The sequence below is a fragment of the Scyliorhinus torazame genome, chromosome 28 (assembly GCF_047496885.1).
Source record: "Scyliorhinus torazame isolate Kashiwa2021f chromosome 28, sScyTor2.1, whole genome shotgun sequence".
Lineage (NCBI taxonomy): Eukaryota > Metazoa > Chordata > Chondrichthyes > Carcharhiniformes > Scyliorhinidae > Scyliorhinus > Scyliorhinus torazame.
In genome coordinates this window covers 25,698,750-25,704,239 of record NC_092734.1, presented here as the reverse complement: position 1 = coordinate 25,704,239, position 5,490 = coordinate 25,698,750, and positions in this window count along the sequence as shown.

The following is a 5,490-nucleotide window of genomic DNA, read 5'->3' as shown; positions in this document are numbered from 1 at the left end:
AAACAAGGCTAAAGAAATGCAAGGCTGGGCAGTGTCCTGTGATAATCTGATACATTGCTCCCCTTTCTTTTTTAACCATGCGAGTCCACAGTCAGAGCCATGTCAGCCTGTGCATTCTTCCTGTGAAGAAGAGCATTCGTTCACTTCTAATCTGCATCTGCAGGCTCTGGAAATGCTCTTGCAAATCCATTTCTTATGGCCCCCACCCCCACCCCAGATGAAGAGGAATTCAGGTATTGCCCTGTATCAGACTCACTCCTGACCCAGTGCTGGTGTGAGCTGCGTACCAGATAGCAGATGGAATTAGTACAAAGGACAGACCCCTCAACATTATCTCTCAGTCTTCAGTGCATGCATCACCCGAAAAAAGAAGAGACAAGATTCTACAATTGGAAAAAAGCAGGCCAGTCGAATGGAATAAACTCCAGTGGTCACAGTTTATTTTTTCCAGTATCACCAACATTTAAAAAAATTGTATTCACAGATACCCTTTCACTCTCTTCAATCGGGGCATAAATAACCTTGAATCTGTGTACAGCGCGGAGGCGCACTGATATTGCAAGCTATAACTGTCTGCTCTAATGAAGATTAACTGATTGCTTCTATTTCATCAGTATTAATTGCGCATTCCACATATGAATCAAAATTTGATTTGCGTCATTGTTTTCAAAACAGTTCTTTCGTCTGTAAATGTGTCCTTCCATTGACAGAGGAGGCTAATTAGACTGGCCCTCTTCCCAGTTAGGGGGCCAGGCGGTCCAGTAGGTTAACAAACAAAGCCCATGCACTTAGGGTAAAGCATCCTCCCTCAGACGGGCCATTGGAGACTCACCAAGATTAATTTAATTATTTAACTCCACAAGACTTATATCACGTTTGACAGGAAACAGAAGGATTGTTAAATGGAAGTGTCCCTCCATGGCAGTGGAAAGAGACATTGAGTTGAATTCTCACATTGCAAGACTAAGTCCCATGGTAGGGGGGGGGGAGAATATGAAGCGTTTCCCCTTATCGGGGTTGGCCTGCAAATGCGGCAAATCGCCCAGCCCCCACCTCATTAATTATCCACCCGCATGTTTTACGCCGTACTCAGTTGCGGGTCAGGCCTGGATGGCGCGGTGTCCCTCAACGTGTCCAGGTGCCACATTGCAAAGGCGCCCAACATCACCAGCCCATTATTGAAGGAAGAAGGTCAACCTGTGGGAAACGAAGATAGGTTTCCGGGAGATCTTCGAAGGCCGGAAGATGGACCGCCTTAGAATGAAGATGGATCTCCAGGAACATTCCGAGGCTGGAAGAGAGGCCAGCTCCAGGACACCCAAACTGGGGGATCTACCTGCAGATGCTCCCGCCACCCACTGCTGTGGTGGTCCAGGGTTACAGGCGACCTTCACCCCGAACTTCAGAGGTAGCCCCTGGCATTGTTGAAGCGGGTTCCGACATCGCACGGCAAGTGCGTTTTCCCTACAACATCAAGGAGAATCTGTTGTGGGGGGAGGGTCAGACTTTTACCTGCATCCCATTAACAGGATGCAAATGAGGTTCCCTCAGGCCTCTGGTGGGTTTACTGACCATAGCGGAAGATCCCGCTGTGAATTCACACTGACATGAAACCAATTTCTGGGCCTCCCGCCATATTGCCCCCCCGGCCTTCAGTACCACTGAAGGGGGCTTGGGGGAGTTCCACCCAAAATTGACACACAGCTTATACAAATCACCGCCTATTTTTGCCTGATTGTGTTCATGTGATGCATCTTGGGATATTTTCCTACGCTAGAGGCACAACATAGATGCAAGTTGCTCGGGGTCAAATGATGAGAATGGTTGCATGAACCTGACCTATTTTCCCTTGGATTATAGATGGAGGGATGATCTGACTGATGTCTGCAGAATGATGAAAGAACTCGATATGGCTCAGGCCAACTTCCAGAACTCAAATATGTAACCTAAACTGAGGTGTCAGGTGACATCATAAATCGAGACCCCGTTCAGATGGACAATGCTATTTAAGGAGGAGCCCAATGAGAGCGTAGCCAATCCCGCAAACAATTGAAATCATTTGGTGATTGGAGGATTTTCCTTCGTGCCAATTGGCTGTTCCTTTGGCCCGCAGAATCATAGTGGCTAAACTTCCAAAGTCATTAATTAGTGAGAATCTATTTGAAACATTCTGAGGATATAAAAGGTGGGAAGGAATTGCAGTTTTTTTTTAATTTTAGTATCCCTGCAGTGCAGAGGGAAGCCATTCAGCCCATCTAGTCTGCACCGCCCCTCCGAAAGGGCATGCTACCTAGGCCCACTTTCCTGCCCTATCCCCGTAAGCCTTGATCATGGCCAATCCACAATACTTGCACATCTTTGGACTGTGGGAGGAAGCCGGGGCACCCGGACGAAACCCATGCAGACACGGGGAGAACGCACAAACTCCACACAGACAGTTACTCCAAGGACGGAACCGAACCCAGGCGCTGGGAGGCAGCAGTGCTAACCACTGTGGCACCGTGCCACCTGTCCTACAGGCCTGAGGCCTTGATACGTAACCTTCCACAAAATGACTATTAGCAAAGTACCCAATTGCTCACAGGAAACTAGGCCCCAGGGGCATACATCAGGAGGGTCATGTGACCCCATCACCCAATGGGAATCAAGTATAGGGATCTTGGTTCAGAGCGCTGGCTTCTCCAACCAGACTAGATCTTAGAGCTCACAGTGAGAACATTGCGAAAGACTCTGTGTGTAAATACCATTTGTAAATAAACCGTTTTAATTCAAATCTCTACTGACTGGTTACTCCTTTACTACATTGGTGATGAGGGAAATCGGAGCAACTTTGTTAGCAGCAAGGAATTCGACGAGCGCGTCGCTGAAAAACAGAAAAGAGAATCAAATCGTTCGAGGCCTGAGTGAGAGAGAACAGACGTGCCTCTCTTTGGGAAGCTGGAAGCCTTTGCCCCGACTGCTGAAAATTGGGTGCAGTGTATTGAATGACTGGAGTATTTTTTACAGGGCTAACAAAATAGAGGGGAGGATAGAAAGACATCCATTTTACTTATTATGTGTGGGACCCAGACTTATAATCAGATTACAACTTTAACATCTCTGGAGGATCCAGTTATGAACCCATTTGCAGAGCAGTGGAATTAGTGAAGGTCAATTATCACCCTAAAGCCTCAGTGATACTGCAAAGATATAAGTTTAACTTGATGGGGAGGGACCCGGGGGGACCATCACAGTATTCGTATCCAGGCTCCTCCGACTTTGGAGCATCTTTAAATGATGTGCCAAGAGATTGACTGGTATGCGGTGTGAATAGTGTAGCCATGCAAAAGAAACTGTTGGCCGTGTCCGAGATGACTGTCAAGAAGGCATTAGAAATAGCGACAGCAATCAATCGGGAGCGCCGAAAAAGGTGAACAAAGCTTTGATGTCCACCATTCAGGACGGGAAGCCACTAGTAGTCATGGCTCCAGAAGCGAGGGCACGGTATCACGCTCAGGCAGAAGCAGGAGAATCAATAAACACTGAAGATTTAAGCAGCCTTCGAGGAACAGAGTGCTTTCGGTGTGGGGAAAGACTTGTGTAAATGCAAAGAAGCTGAGTGCTACGGATAGGTGTAAGAAAAGAGGCCACCAAAGGGACAAATGAAGAGGCAAACATGGCCAGGCCAGCACAAACAGAACAAGTAATCAAGCATTGGTAAATAACATAGGGGATTGTCCAGTGGGAGAATGTAACGTCATGTCGTTAAACCATGCGGAAGAGGGTAAGGATCTCCCCCATCACTGTCGTGTTGATATTAAACGGCCGTACACTAAAAATGGAGGTGGGCAGGGCGACGTCTGCTACTGTTATGAACGAACATACGTATAGGTATCTGAAAGAAGAGGTTTAGCACGAAAAGTTGCTTAACGCGACAGCACAATTAGCCGCCTATACCGGAGGGGCTATGAAGATAGTTGGAAAAAAATACAACCCCAGTGAGTTCTGGACAGCAGCCGGCACAGCTTCTGCTGATGGTGGTGTCAGGCCAGGGCCTGATGGGACGTGATTGGCTCCGAGAGATGAAATTAAACTGGCTGGAGAGCTTTAGGATTGAAGGAGGGGCCTGAATGACGTCTCAATGAATTAACAACAATTATTCCAAGAAGAACTTGGAAAGATGACAGGATTACAATCTAGGATTCACGTAGATCCGGAACTAAACCAAGGGCCAGGATTCTCTAAAATCGAAGCGAAGTGTTGACGCCGGCGTAAACACCGGTGTGTTTCACTCCGGCATCAACGGGCCTCCCGGCCCAGCGATTCCGTGGCCGACATGGGGCCAGCACGGCGCCGGAGTGCTCGCCGCTATTCCAGCTGCCATACGTGGCCCTGCACTGCCAGCCATGGGTCCGTGCATGCGCGCGGCGGCCGCTTCCGCGCCGGTCCCGCGCAACATGGCCGAGCCACACAGCGGGCCGGGGCAAAGAAGGTAGGCCCCCCCGCCGGATCACGCGGGCCCACCGATCGGTGACACCCGATCACGGGCCTGGCCGCCGTGGAGGTCCCCCCCCCCACCCCACCCCCCCCGGAGTCTGATCCCCCCGCCCCCCACCAGGACGGCCACCGCGGCCGCCAGTCCGAGCTCGCGCCAGGTGGAACCATGTTAGAACCACGCCGGCGGGAACTCAGCCGGTCGACCGCGGAGAATCGCCACAGGGGCCTCTTTCAACGGCCCCCAAGCGGCGCCGCGTCGACTGCGCACGCGCGGCTGGCGGCGATTCTCCGGTCACCGGAGAGCCGCGACCCGGCATCAGACCGGCGACGCGGGCCATCTCGGCGTCAACTCCGATTCTCCGAGCCGGCGCGGGCTCGGAAAATCCGGCCAAGGTGGTTTTAGGGTAAGGCCCATGCTCGAAGCCTGAGTGGAAAAAGCTGAAACAGGATTGCAGCGATCAAACACATGCAATTTGCTGAATGGGCCTCACACATGGTTCAGGTAGTTAAATCCCACAAGACAATCAGATTTTGTAGAGATTATGGGGGTGTTTTTGTCCAAAAATGGCTAATGGATTCTTTGGCCTCCCAGCTGCCTGTTCCACTGTGGCAGGAGCCAGCGGCCATTTGCTGGCATCGGGATTCTCCGTCCAAGGGATTTCCCATTGACGCCACTGCACACCGCTGGGAAACCCGTGGGCAGAGGTACGCTGCCGATGGGATTAGAGAATCCCAATTAGCGGAGAATTCTGGCAGAGGTGACTGTCCCAGGAGCTGTTCCGGTGCGATTCCCATCACAATTCACCCACGCTTAGACACGTTTTTGGAGCTTAGGGAGCTTCTCACTGAATTCTCCCACACTTAGAATTTTCTCTGGAGTGGGGGATGTAAAGACGCCGGCAAGAGCCGCTCCTCGGAGATCGGGCACGTGCTTTAAAGGTTGCCCCGACCTCAAAGTTAAGTTGAAGGTTCCCCACACTCTACACCCATGGACATCGAGGTGCCCTGCTGACA